Source organism: Corvus moneduloides, chromosome 13 (genome assembly GCF_009650955.1).
Source record: "Corvus moneduloides isolate bCorMon1 chromosome 13, bCorMon1.pri, whole genome shotgun sequence".
In the NCBI taxonomy this organism is placed as follows: domain Eukaryota; kingdom Metazoa; phylum Chordata; class Aves; order Passeriformes; family Corvidae; genus Corvus; species Corvus moneduloides.
In genome coordinates, this window is record NC_045488.1 from 12544135 (window position 1) to 12558509 (window position 14375).

The window sequence follows — 14375 nt, forward strand, 5'->3', positions numbered from 1 at the left end:
AGGATTTGTATTACTCAGAGTCCAGACAAAGTTTAAACCAATAATTTTCCCTTATGAATACATGCTGAATTAATCCTGACTCTTTCATGGCCCATCCTGGCTTCTTTCCTGCATGGAAACTTCATTCTCACAAAACTGCAAATCTGAGATTAAATGGTGCATATACCTCAGTTAAAACTGACATGAAAATAAGTTTTAAAGATTTAACAGCTGTACTCATTTGTGAGTGACGTTATGTTTGTACATATAACCTTAAAACATAATATTGAGACATGATGAACTTGAAACTTACCAGTCTCAAAAACTTGCCTGAAATGAGTTTCAGGGACCTGTCTGATTCCATCACAATGAAGCTATTTTATACATTTTATTTTCATTCTCTTTTTTCCCCCGTTTTATTTTGGGTGAAAAATCCACAAGAAAAAAAAAAAAACAAAAAAAAACAACAAACCTTGTTGCCTACTCAGTGGGAAGTTATAGGAAGTTTCTGGTCAATATTCCAATAATACCAAGTACAATAAGCACAAGCTACCGATGACAACAGAAATTTGTAGGGTAAAACTGCCCTGCATCCACACTGTAATGTTTCCAGTCGATTTCACTCTGAACTTCACTTACTTCTTTCACAAGATCATCACCTCCAAGTTGATCTAATGTATCTCTGTCACTTTGAAATGTGCAACATGTAACGAAATAACAACTTTCTGGCTGTGAAGTGGCAGATCTGGCTCTGCAAACAGCCAGGGGATTGCCCAGCTGAGTGAGGAGATGGTGTTTGGCTCGTGCCTTACTTTGGGAAGTTTCGGTCTCAGGGACTTTTTGAGTTGGGGAAAAGGGAGGTTGTGCACCTGTATCACGGATTCATGTGCTGCAGCAGGAAATCTGCACGGGTGAGTGCCCTGATCTCCACACACAACCTGAAAATCCATATTGAGGGATCCTCAACCAGAGAAATCAGCAAGAACAAGAAGTACCGGTATCACCTGGGAGCTTACACGGTTGTTGGATTTGTTTCTAGTCATTCCCCAATATCAGGAGTGAGCTTGGCCTCTCCATCAGAAATGCTTACGATGAAGAAAGCACCAAGCCGCATTCCAAAGTAACACAAGTCTTGACAGTGGTTAATTTATCACATTACAAAGCAGCTACTTTAGCATTCGGGAAAATTTTACAGATACTGAGGAGGCCTGAGTTAACTTAAATAACAAATTTAATGCAAGTTACCTTAAATACCAAAGAAATACCTGAAAGAAGTTAGCTGTCACCTTTGCACCATGTGCTATATGACAGAGCACCCATCACTTCTCACTAGCAGTGCTGAAGAAACAACTTAGCAAAATTGTGGGAGAGTAGAAATGTTTTAATGGAAGTGAAAGGAATGCTTTCTATTTCCCATTCCTCCTTTCCCTACATCTCTTTTAGCCCCCATAGCCCTGCAGCTCCTGAGACAGCTCTGGTGCTCTACTGACCCTCCAGCGAGACGTGTCCTCAGGCTGGAGTATTTCCACATGGGAACAAGGGGTGGAATAAAAACACGTTACTCCTGGGAGGGGAAAGGACAGTTACAGCAGGGAACCACATGGCCCAGGGTTAGAGCTCTGTGCCACGACCATCCATGGGTAATTCCATAAGCCAGGCCCCCAGCTGTTGGCTCACTGGCACAGCCACGGTGGGATCAGCAGCACAGCATTCTCTGGGATGGTGCTCAGGAATGGCTCCAAGCAATCCATGGAAGAGGGCTGCTCCCTATAGGCAGCACCGAGGGGGTCACCCCACTTCCAAGGAGCCCAGCCCAGCCCGGAGGGTGCATCCTGTGTCACGCTGCTGGCTCTCGGCCAAGGTACACATCCCAGCCCATTCCCTGGACAGAGGCACTGTAGCAGCCAGGAGACTGTTCCATGCTGCTGTGGAGCCACAGCTCCAGCTCCAGCACAACCACGAGCCTGGAAGTTGTGTGTTCATGTGATCAGATCCCACATTTGCCTTTTATTTTCTGGCAAATTATTTTAATTAAGAAATCTGGTCACAAATTTTTAAAGCAACAGTATTTTCTGTCATGGGTTTCATTTGCTCACTGCACTCTTTGATGGGCTCTGTCCTTCAGCACAGAAGCATCGATCAGCTTTTCCTAGAGAAAATAAGGCTTATCCAATTGCCACACAACTGTGTGTGTGTGTCAGTCCCCCCTGGGAAATGCAGAACCCATGGACCAGCATCAACCCAATGTCACAGAGGAACAGAAATTTCAAATGTACTCAGTTCCTGCAAGGTTTCTGAAAATTCAGACCTATGTAGGTAAGACGGACCCTTCAAGCATCGCAAGCAAAAGATAGCCACAGCGCAGCCCTTACCCCTTATCCAGTCTGGCTACACAGAGGCACATTCCACCTTGCCTCCTTGCCTAGCCCATCTCTGGAATATTTAAAAACTGGCACCTTAAAGTAGGAAAAAAATTCCTTGCTTCATCCTTTTGGTATCATGTATGCTATAAAAGAGAAATTCGTTTTTTTTAATTCTCTTTGAACACAGAGGATAAGCAAAGCCCACCCACCTGAATTTAAACAATCATCTATTGCCAAGCTCAGTGCAGGAGCCGGGGGGGAGTGTCCATGCAGCCACAGGGAAGGAGGAGAGCTGAGCAACACATGGAAAACCCTCATTCTGACATGTAGAAAACTGCACAGATTCTCAGTGCTTTGCCTCCATCCTGTGGATGCTGACTGGGGGCTTTGAACCCTCTCTTACAGCCTTTTCGCTCCGGTTTGTCCGCTCTATCGCTGCCGCGGCTCCTCCCTCCTTTACCAAGGGGTTTAACACACACTTCACAAGCGGTGTGGCATCCTCTGCCTCCTCCTGCGGCCAGGGGGCTTGGACAGAGACCTGCCCCAGCTGTGAAGGTTGGGTCTGGTGTGGAAAATCCTCCTCTGCCCCACTCCCAGTGCTCTGCTTTAAGTGGGGCCCACTGCAGGATGGGGTCAGCCCGAGGTAAAACCCAGAAACACAAAGAACATCCCGCGGGTGTCACCCAGCACCAGACTCATCTCGAGCTCTGGCCCTCGCACCACGTACCGACAATGCCCCGAGGGAGCCACAGAACAGCAGGGATTTATCGGCACAGTTACTTCAGTGCAAAACCAAAACCAAACTAGCAAACCAACAAACAAGCCTTTACCCCTGTAATTCTGACAAATATGAGCCATCTGCAGGCACCGAGCCTCCCGAATTCTCAGCAAATAGCACAGGAGCAGCTCCACATACTCCTCCAACCTCAGAGCCCCCAGCTACCAGGGACCAAAAAATCCATCGAGTGGAGAAAGAGCAGAGCAATCCTCTTGAAATGACGTTTTCGTTTTGAAAGCACATACCACCAATGACAAATGTTTATTTTCTAATTTTAAACTATTTTATGGTTTGGATCCCTATATTGTTAATTGACTTACAACATTTTTATATTAACTATTAATCTTTGAGATGGAATATTATCAAACCTTTTCAGGTATATAATAAACCAATCTACTATCAAAAGAGAATTATCTTCAAATAAGTCCAACAGGGTAATTACACCTAACAATTAAGTCTGACACCTCTTCACCTGAACCTGGATCTCTGCAGCCCATTTTTTCAACTGAGCTCTCAAAGACCTTTCTCTGAAAAGTACCAGCGAGCTTCCTAGTCCCTAAGCAACACAAAAGTAAAGGACTCTAAACACAGTAATTACAGTTGTTTAGGAATATTATTTTAGCCAAAATGAAGTCCTCAAAAGTTTCTTCCAAATCTGTAATTTTAAGAACATAAAAGCATCAAGATTACACTAACTTTATTTTCTTCCGTAATCTTTATAAGTTCTGGCCTGATAAGCAAAATAAACAAGCTTTTCCAATTGTATTTAAATTGATTTAACTACAACTGCTTGGTCTTGACATGAGCTCAAGGTGTCAGACAAACTGAGGTAGGTGATTCAACCAAATATACTGCAGTTAAATCCCACATTCACAATGCCTGCAAGTACCTTCAACATTCTTGTAGATATTCCTGCTATTTGTTAAATACTTCCTTTACTTTTTGTGTACTGTTTTTCCCCTCTGAAAACAAACCTTAAAACTTTAGTTCACACTCTGCTTTGCTTTGGCAAGCACCAACACAGAACTGTTGCCCATAGAGCTAATAAGGAGTTTTCTCCTGCTCCCTGTTTTTCTTTCTGAACTCCTGACCATTGTCTGTCATTTCCCAGCTGATCCCACAGACTCAGAGCTGGGGCACATCCCACCAGCCCACACTGCCAGGACAAGGAACTCAGCCCTCACCTGTAGGGTTTCCCTCCCAGGTGATGGATTGGAATTGGGTGACCACGCATCACCCACCTGCCCAGAGCACTGTTCCATATAAAAGGAAGCCTCCTGCACTTAAATGAGCACACCCAGGATAGTAAAATGAGAGAAGCTTCCAGGAAAGGGAGGAAAGAGAAGCATCTCAGGTGATGTTACATCCTCTGGAAGGGGTACTGGAGAACGAAGCAAGGACAATGGACAGGTCCAAGCTGCCATCTGCAGCCAGCCCCCTCCTTCCTGGAATAGTGCACACTCCAAACACAGCTGCCTACCAGAGAAGGGCAAACGTGGAGGGAACTACAACGAGTGAAGCAAAATCCCGGCACAGGGTAAGGAACACACACACTTGTGTTGGGCTCTGCTCCAGCACTGCAGTCCCTCTGTGCTGAGCAGAGGACACACAGTACCCCTAAAGCTCTGCCTAGACTAAGGAAACCTGTGCTGGGCTGGGTCTAAACCAGCAGCTTTCCCAAGGCAATACTATCTGTTGGAAAAGGGAAGGGAAGGGGGAACGCTGTCAGCCAGCCAGACTGCGAGGCTCCCAGAGGGCACGTGCAGCCAAGGAACCCCTGCGTGGGGTTCCCCACTAACCAAGCTGGTGCTGTGGGGCCAGGGAAGCCCTTGTGGTACAGCCTCAGCCTTAGATTGAATTACCTCCCTTCCTCTAATTAGCACCTCCTAAAGTACAGGGTGAATCAAAGCAATCACGGGTTAGAATGGCCTAGGATAAACTGAGTTATGATTTAGACTGAATTGGTGCAGCACAGGCCAAACTGCTCAGAACAACTGCTCTGATTTGATCAGAGTTCCTGTTACTTTTTAAACTTAAATTAGCTATTCCCAAACACAGCCTAAATAAGGACAGGATCCTTCTCTTCCCTCTGAGGCTTTGAGGATGCTAACACGCCCTGCAGCATCACCTTCCTGGCCCTATTCTGCTGCTAACAACACTCTTCTTTATACATATAAGGTAATTAATTTACAGGTAAGTTCTAATCCAAATGCTTTAGAGTCCTAGATTCTTTTTTCCTACTTACACTTGGAATATTGGCAATGACTAGTAAGATGTATTTTTTGTAACTGTGCTCCTTTAAGTAAGTATCCATAGCTTATTTTCCAGATGCTGCGGAGTTAACAGCTCCTTTTAGTTAAACTTATTTTCATGACAGTATTATACTTAAAATTATACTGCTACACTAAATACTGTGAACACAGAACTAGAGGTGTTTCATGCATCCTAACTAGACTCCTCACCCACCAAAAAGGAATTCTGAATTCAGACTGGTTAGGACTGCTAGGGATAACTTCTATTTCCATCATCTCTTTTCTATGGAACTCCAGCAGAAGCATCACTTGGTGGGCAGTGGATCCTTGCTGGATCTAATGCAGCAGACAAGTACTTCCTAAATTTTGGCTTTAGGGTTATTTTTAGCAGGATGCACAGAAATCTGGCTGATGGGGCTGGACTCTCAGAAAACTTCCCCTGTGGGGAGCTGTATTTTGAATGTCCCAATACCGCAGAGATCAATGTGCTGCTGAGTTAATCCTGTCCACCAGCAGCTGCACACTTCCTTCCTCTGGGCTTGGCCACAGATTCCGGGATTACCATAAACACTGACCCATCAGATGGAGAAACTGAGGCAACAAAGGCTGTATCTCCTCAGATCCCACATGGAACAGTGCTGGCAGAGGTGTAAGTGCACTGAAGGCTGATGCTCAACTCCCTTGTTTTCTTATAGCAGATTGTCCTGACAAGGGTTTTCCTTGGATCACAGGATATGATGAGAGAACTTATAATTTAAGAAGTTAAGAGGACCTTAATCAAAGTAATTACTGAAACTGACCTGATTGGGAAGTAATCTATTTAGAAAAAGTTAGGACTGCCAACTGGGAAGCTCCGACCCAACCCCTGAGCTGATTGCTTTAGATGTAGATGATTTCCCACTTAATTTTTCAAGTGCTATTGAAAATGTCTTCATCTGAGAATGTCAAATATTTATTTTTCTAAAACACTAAATAATGGCCATCTAGGCATCTCAACATGTAAACAACATGTTAGATAGGCTTTCAAGCACCTGGGTGTATGTGAGTTTCTCTCAAGCAATCGGAAGTGCTGCACCTCACTGCAGCTACCGTGGCACTCCAGGGAATTCCCCTGGGACAGAGCTCTCGGTAGGGCTGGCACTGTCACATCCTGCCTGGGAGAGCTCCTCTTAAACCAGCTGCTGAGAGCTTGTTCTTCCCTCCCAGGATCTCAGCAATGACAGTTCCATTTGAACTGTCTGCCCCCTGAAAATCACAACCCATCATGAATTTGATTAATCAACTCTGCACTTGTGGTGCATATTTGCATTTTCTGCAGGTTTCGTTGGGATGTACAAACATCAAATCACAGATTGTAGAATGGTTTGGGTTGGGAGGGACCTTAAAGCTGATCCTGTTCCAGCCCCTGTCAGGGCAGGGACACCTTCCACTATCCCAGCCTGCTCCAAGCCCCATCCAGCCTGGCCTTGGACACTTCCAGGGATCCAGGGGCAGTCACAGCTTCTCTGGGAACCTGTGCCAGGGCCTGCCCATCCTCACAGGGAGGAATTCCTTCCCAATATCCCATCTATCCCTGCCCTCTGGCACTGGGAAGCCACTCCCCCTTGTCCTGTCACCCTTGTAAAGGGTCTCTTTCCATCTTTCTTGTTGGCTCCTTCAGGTCCTGGAAGCGCACAGTTATATCACCCTGAAGCTTCTCTTCTCCAGGCCGAACAATCCCAATTCTCCCAGGCTTCTCCCACAACAGAGCTTCTCCATCACTCTGATCCTTGGTGGTCTCCTCTGGACTCACTTTAACAGGTCCATGTCCCTCCTGTGCTGGGGTACTGCAGGAATTTTTCATATATAACAGACAAAAAACAATCTCCTATTTAAAATGTACAAGAGATGGTGCCAGTGATTTAGGTGCCAGCAAATGAAGGGATTTCATTCAGACTTGGTCCTTTACTTTCTGGGCTAAGAGGAGTAAGAATCATCACACCCGATCTACTCTCAGTGATGAATGAGAAAGGCACTTGTGGAGGGGAATACTCCTGAGGAAGTATGGAATAAGGATGCAGTCACAGAGGGAGCGAGTGTGGGAAGGGGCAGCCTTTAAATCTGGGATAATCTTAGTAGTCCTACACTGACATTACCAAAGTCCAAAACCTATCATACATCGGAACTGACTTCCCTGAGGAGACCAGGCTGGAAACACGTGGATGGGGCAGAACTTGTGCAGGGCTTGGACAGGGAACAGCTGCACACCCATAACCCAGAAAAGGCAGTTTTAGGGTTCTACAATTACATATTCAGCTGTGATCCTGAAATGATCATGATGATGCTCTGGAACCCCAAGTTACTGTCCCAAAAAGGCAAGAAGCCTAAAGCTCCTCTCAGAGCACACATATGTCTACAAACACATAGGAATTTTCATTTTCTGTCAGATTCCAGTCTTACTTCATGCATCCTGCTTTTACAGCTTCCAGAATGGTTGAGGTAGGAAGGGAACTCTGGAGTTTCTCTTGTCCAACCCCCTTGCTCAAGCATTTCTTGCAAGTTCTTGCCAAAACAGTTCAGCATGACTTTCAGAATGGTTTTTACAAAAATGTGCAAGTGCTCCAAGTTATTCTTCCACTTACACCTGTGGAAAAGATTCTTCCACAGGAATGAAATATGTGCATAGAAATCTGTCAAAAGAGCATATGTGATTCCTAAAGTCTCCTGCAAACACGATTTCTGTTGGTGTCAATCTCGCAGCACTACAAGAGATCAAAGAAAAGCCAATGCAGTATGGAAAAACTTGGGAAGGTGAAGACTCAGTTTCCTTTTGAATTCAGACAACTTTTTCTGTTTTTTTAACTGCTTAATGCTACTGAGTCTCTGACAGTGTCACATCCTTGTGCTGGGGAATCACCACCCTGGAAGGGAGTTACCAACACTTGCGGTGCAAGGCTGGGGATGGAAAGTCACCTTTCAATTATGAAATGCACGTACAGCTCCAGCATACGTGGAATGTTTACATCCTTAGAAAAATGATCCAACTGTCCTATTCAATCTCCAGGGCAGACTGACAGGGGAATTTTTCTTTAATAAAGAACTTTGATGAAACAGGAATGTCAGCTTTAGTGCATGCTGCAGTGACTGGAACAGGATCAAGTCTTAACTAAGTTCCACACGATGTTTTCAGGGGAAAAGAGGAGAATGTTTCATGGAATTTAAGTTGGGATTTGGCTTGCATCCTAGAACATATATCTTGTTATGAAAACTGCTGAAACACTTTTAAGTGGGCAAGTCATAAGTGTCCTTGGAGCTATCCTGTCAACTGGAAGTCACACAGGCAGAACCTCCTAAAGTAGAAAAGCCTGAAATTGGGAGGGGGGGTGAGGGAGGGGCAAGTAATCTTGGAATCCTATCTGTTATCCGGAACGGCTCGCTTGTGCCTACAGCATGAAGTAGTTACAACTTGTTTTCTGCTATTGTCACAGATCCAGGACGTTACTCTGGCTAAATCATAATCTCTTCCTGCCTCAGTTCATCCATGTGCAAACCTGGCTCGCTAACTCTTACCTTAATGTGTCATGGGGCTTAATTAATAACACTTAGGTCTTTTAAGTCCTCTACAAACATTAACTACTTCTTGTAACAACTCTCCAAGGTATTATTATCCCCATTTTACTCATGGAGAAACGGCAAAAGAGGTTGTCACTTGCCCAAGGCAACAGAGTAATAGTTACACTTGGAGATCCTCTTCACGGACTACTCTAACAGTGGAAACATATCAAGAAAGGCAAAGACAATAATGACAAACTCGAAATTACTTTTGAAAGTGCACCATAAGCACCTGGAAGACGATGGAAAATCCTTCCCAGAAACAATAGGCTTGGGACCAGAAAAAGCATCACAACTGTCACCACAGAAGACGAAGTACCCTGGACAGACCTAGGCTAGAGCTCACCCAAACAGCCACAAAGAAATAGCCAGACCTGTCCTCTCGAGCGCTCTTAAGTACCATAAAATTGAGCAACAGGCTTGTACAGTGCTCTCCAGTAACACCGAGCGAGCAGATAATCAATGTGGTATGCAGCATGCTAATTCCTTCCGCCGCGTTCCCAGCAGGGACCGGGAATGCCAATAACGGCCCTAGACGGCGGGGGTCCTGCACGGTGCCGGCGGGTCGAGCGCGGCCACCGCCCCCGCCGGTGACAGCGACAAAGTTGGTGTCCCCCGCGCCCCGCTGCGCTGACATCCCTCGAGCCGCCGCCGGGAACCCTGCCCAGGCACCGCGGACCCCGACACCCGCCGGGACGGCCGACCCCGCCGTCCCCGTCCCGCTTCCCCCCGGGGCCGGTGACAGCCGCGTCCAGCGCTGCCGCCCCGGCGGCGACAACAACACCAGCAACAGGCGCGTCCTGCGCGGGACCCGCGCGGGCACGGCCCGCGATGCGCCCGCAGCGCTGCGGCTCCGGCCCGGCCCCGGGGCGCGGGACGGGCCGGGCGGGCGGGACCCGCCGCAGGCCTCGGCCTGGAGGGGCGGGCGGGGGGTGTCAGGCGGGGTGACACCGCTCCGCCGCTCCCCGCGGCAGGGCCGGCCCGGCAGGGCTGCGGCCGGGGCTCGCCCGGGGCTCCGCGGCGGCCGCGGGGGGCGAGCGGGGGGGAGGCGGTGTGTCCCCGGGCAGCGGGCCCGCCGCGGGCAGGCCCCGAGGGGACATCCCGCCGGTCACTCGGAGCGGCCACCCCGCGCCCCCACCTGATCCCGGGCTGGGACCCGCGCGGGTCCGCCGCGTCACTCACCTGCGGGAGCGGGGGCCGGGGAGCGGCGCCGCGGGGCCGCGCTGCGGGCGGGCGGGCGGGCGGACGGGCGGAGGGTGCTGGCGGTGGCGGCGGGTCCGCGCTCCGGGCGCTCGGCGCTCAGCGCTCAGTCGCCATTTCCCGCCTACCGACCCGCTGCACCGCACCGAGGGACCCGGATGGCAGCGGGGCCGCCGCGCAGGCGCGCCCGGCCGGGGGAGGGGGCCGGGCCGGGGCAGGCCGGGAAGGAGGGAACGGGGCCTGGCGCGGGAGCGGCGCCCGGAGTCGGCGGGATCGGGACTGGCACCGGGACCGGGACCGGCAGCGGTGCCCAGGGCCCCGCGGCCGAGCTGCGTCACCGGAGGAGGCACGGCCGCTCCGGTATCCTGGCGTCGGGCCGGGCTGGGCCGGGCTGAGCCGCCGCGCCCGGAGGTGAGGGGAGAAGGGGAGCTCTGAGGGGACCGCGCGGGCGGGGGCGCGGGCGGGGCGGGGGGGGAGAGGGGGTGAGGGGGGAGCGGGAGCGAGTCCCGGCCCTTCCCGGCGGGTCCCGGCTCTTCCGGCGCTTCCCGGGAGCAGCGGCGCGGCGGCAGCGCCGGGCAGGACTCGCCGCAGACGGAGGACGGACCGGCAGCGGAGTCCCGGGCCGGTCGCGGCTCCGGCCGCCCCCTCTCCGCGCTCCCGTGGGCACCGCCGGACGCTCCCGTGGCCTCTCCTCGGCTGCGCCGGCCCGGCCCTGCTGGCTCGCTCTCCGTCCCATTCCCAAAGCGTAGGGCAGTGCTGGCTTGTGGTTTCGGTTGCTGTTTTAAGTCGCCTGTGGACTCTGGTGTGAAGTTTTATTTCCGCTTTTTTTTTTTTTTTTTCCTAGGCAGCCTCTTTGTGTGTGAAATGCTGAGGATGCTGCATGCTTTACTATTTGAAGGGCTTAATGAAGCAGCTTGGCCATCTCTTGCAGTATAGGAGGATGTAGGGAGGCTTACATTTGTCTTTTCAATGCTACTGAACTTGGCTATCTTAATTTTTCTCTTGATGATCACTTTTACCCACCACTCTTTTAAACAGAAATCTTCAGTTCGCAGGTTCACCTGTGTTATGACAGGATAACATCTCAAGGTATTGCCCAGAATGGAAGGGTTTTACAGGAGTATCTGGCATCCTCTAATTCAGCAGTAAAGAAGCCTACACGGGTGTTGTGTTTCCTGGTACCTGTTGACTCCCTGCTTAGCTTTTGAACATGGATCAGATTATAGAAGTCCCAGCTCTCTAGTCACTTAAAATATTTATTGGCTTGTTAAAGAGAAGCACATCTGCTGCTGTGAAGCCAGGATTTGGTTTAGAATTCTGTCACGGGACTCTACTAGTCTGTCTTTAGCAGAAGACACTATAAAGCTAATTTTACCATAGAAAAGAGGTCATAGGAAGGCAATGGAAACAGTGCAGTCCTCATTCAGAACAGGTAATCATATTCCTTTAGAGCATTCAGGTATTTCTTGTGAATTATCAGCTGTGAAAAAAGGTTAGTTTGGGCATGTTAAAGCCTCATTAAGATGGTTTGGCAGTCCCTTAGGAGGAACTTGTATGGCAGGATAACTGTGTGATGTCTCACACTGTGAGCCCAAAAGGACATTGATACTTAGAAAGTGGGAGTTTTGGGAAATGGTGGGTGGAAATACTCTCTCAAGCCATGTAATTAAAATGAAACGAGCTGCCACAGGAGATGATCCAGCAAGATTCAAAGCAAGCAGATATTTGTGTGAACATCAGCACGGCAAAAACACTCTTGAGAAGAGATTAAACGTGTGACTCAGGGTTCAAACTGATCTTTACAGCAATGAGAACTGGCCTTTTCTGTGTTACAGGATACCAAAATTTGTGTTTCACAGTGCCTTGTGCTCTCCTCAAGTTCACTGGTGCTGAATTAGGGAGAGGGGGCTGGACAGGCAGGAAAGGGAATATGGAAAATCATCTTGCTGATGGTGTTGTGTGCAGGGAGAAGTTCCAAAGTCCCCTGCTGTACCCTGCTCCCCACGGAGCACGTCCCTCTACCCGAGCACAGCTTCAGCTCCGTGTGTGAAATGTAAAAACCCTGTGCCGGCACATGGCGCCTTCGGAGCTCGGAATGTGTGTTTGGGCCAAAGAAAAGGCTCAGTTGGCAGCAGTGGGCTTCCCCCTGCCAGAGGATTTGGGCTCCAGTCACACTGAGACATTCGAGGAGCATGTTTGCTTCACAGAGAAACTGAAGGGGAAATGTGTAGTTGTCAGACCTCTGCCCATTCCCACAGTGGGATCCTGACTGCTCCTTGAAGGCCATTCCTCATGCTTTAGGATTTCCTCTCAACTCTTTTTCCTTGAGCCTTGCAGAGCCCTTAGCTCTGTGTTTATACATCATGTAAACCAAAGTGCTCCAGAGTGAGTTCCCTGCTTGTGCAGAGCTGATGTGGGCCGGGTTCACAGTGTCTTGGGCAGCTGTTTGCAGGATCTGCAGCTCTGGGCTGGGTGGGCTTTATTCCAGTTTCAGATTAATTTCAGCATCTGGCACTTCTCAGTAATCGCAGGAGTCTTCTTTGGGTTTATATCTTACTATTGCCCATTTTCAGTGTTTGCTGTTTCTTTTGCCTTTCTGAAGGGAATAAATTCTGTTGGATAGGTGACCAGAGTTAAAAGAGAAGCAGCTCCCAGGCTGTGCTGCTCCTCCATCCCCAGCGTCTGGGAGCCAATCTGGCTGTCCAGGAGCACTCCAGACTTGCTGTTCTCACTGCAGACACTCCAGCTGACAGCAACAGGGATTCATCTGCTCCCAATCCCCACAGAAACACATGGGAATGAACCTTGTGTTTGATCTGGCACAGTGCAGCACTGGAGAGTGGCATGAGACATTCCTCCAGGGATGGAAATGCACAGCCACAAGTAGTCAAACCCAGTTTTGGGAAGTTGAACTGTAGATTATCCATACCAGTAATCCCATTGTGGCTACATCGGGTTTCATATAGATTGAGGAATTGGAGTATTATGGTTTCTATATTGGCATAAAGAAATTCAGGCATAAATACCATTACTCTTTTTCTGGCTGGCTTGAAAATTCCACTGCACTCTCACAAATAGGGAGGGATGGCCCCGGTTGGTTTTGTGGGTTTGTTTTCCTGTTTTATTTAAACTACAGAAATCTGGTCTCCTCAGTCCTGGAGCCAGCTGGAACAGCAGGACACTGCTTCTCCTTATAAAGTGCCAATCTCACATTTTCTAGTTTGTCACAGCAAGACTTTTGATCCTATCAAATATTTTGGTCAGTATCCTCAAGGAAGGGTCCCAGGTTACTTCAACTGGAAGTTCCATACTTGGGTCACAGGGTACTGAAAGCTCCGTGTATCTCCTGGAGCAGGGATTGCAGCTGACAGATTTATGGCACGTGGAAATTCTTCTTAATAGGGATAAAGGAGAAAGTTTTCAGATAGAGAATTTCTTCAGAGATATGTGTGCACACGGAAATGGGTCCTGCTGAGAGCTCGGGACCTCCAAAACCACCACATGAACCAGCATTGTTCAATCCAGCTTTCTCTGGTCTGCAAACTGTAAACAGGGGCAGTAAATAGATTTATAGAGAAGAAAACCTTTTGTACTTTCTGTATGTTCTACTGCAGAACCCTCACTCACAAGCTCTTCTGTCCTGCAGGCTTTGGATTTTCCACTGTTGCTGTGTTTGCATATATAAAAATGTAAAATGATAACATTTAATAAAATCCACAAACCATTATCTCGTGTCTGTTTCTTGTCACTTCAAAGTATCAAAAGCTCTTCATGGCTGTTAAAATGCTGAAAAATGTGGGGGTTTGTTTCATCCAGAACTGGGTTTCACCTTTTGGCAAGATCTTGCCTATCAGTTTGGTTTTCCTCATTTTGAAATTAAAATGGGTTCATCAGTGATTCTTTGTTTTTCTGGGATCCATGTGACTTTGGGAAAGCTTTGGCAGAGCCTGTTTGCTGAAAACCTCCAAAATTGGGCAGCTAGGACTGGCTGGAATAACTGGAGTTGTTTCTTTGGCTGTTGGGTGGAGGTGCATGCATTTCTCACACTGCCTGAACTCATCCCTCAGCCTTGGCAGCCGAATCTCAGCTCCCTGCTCCTTGTTTTAAATGCATTGCCACGTGGATACAATGGGATTTATAACTAGAACCTCAGACGCAGGACTGGGTGTGCTGCTGGAGCTACCTGGGCATGTTGGTTAAAATCTGGGCTGG

At 48.6% G+C, this 14375-nt stretch overlaps 1 protein-coding gene and 1 long non-coding RNA gene across 2 annotated transcripts in view; one reads left to right on the forward strand and one right to left on the reverse strand.

Annotated features, from left to right (window-relative positions):
- Positions 1-10186, reverse strand: part of CTDSPL2 (CTD small phosphatase like 2) — a 31616-nt gene extending 21430 nt beyond the window's left edge. The window contains exon 1 of the mRNA XM_032122934.1: positions 10146-10186. The gene's annotated coding sequence lies outside the window, so the exon portion shown is untranslated. The remainder of the gene's footprint in view (positions 1-10145) is intronic.
- An 18-nt stretch (positions 10187-10204) lies between these two features.
- On the forward strand, positions 10205-13890 carry LOC116450442. Its single transcript, XR_004242795.1, has 2 exons — positions 10205-10574; positions 11008-13890. It is a non-coding gene; the product is annotated as an uncharacterized LOC116450442 (long non-coding RNA).
- Positions 13891-14375: the final 485 nt, after the last annotated feature.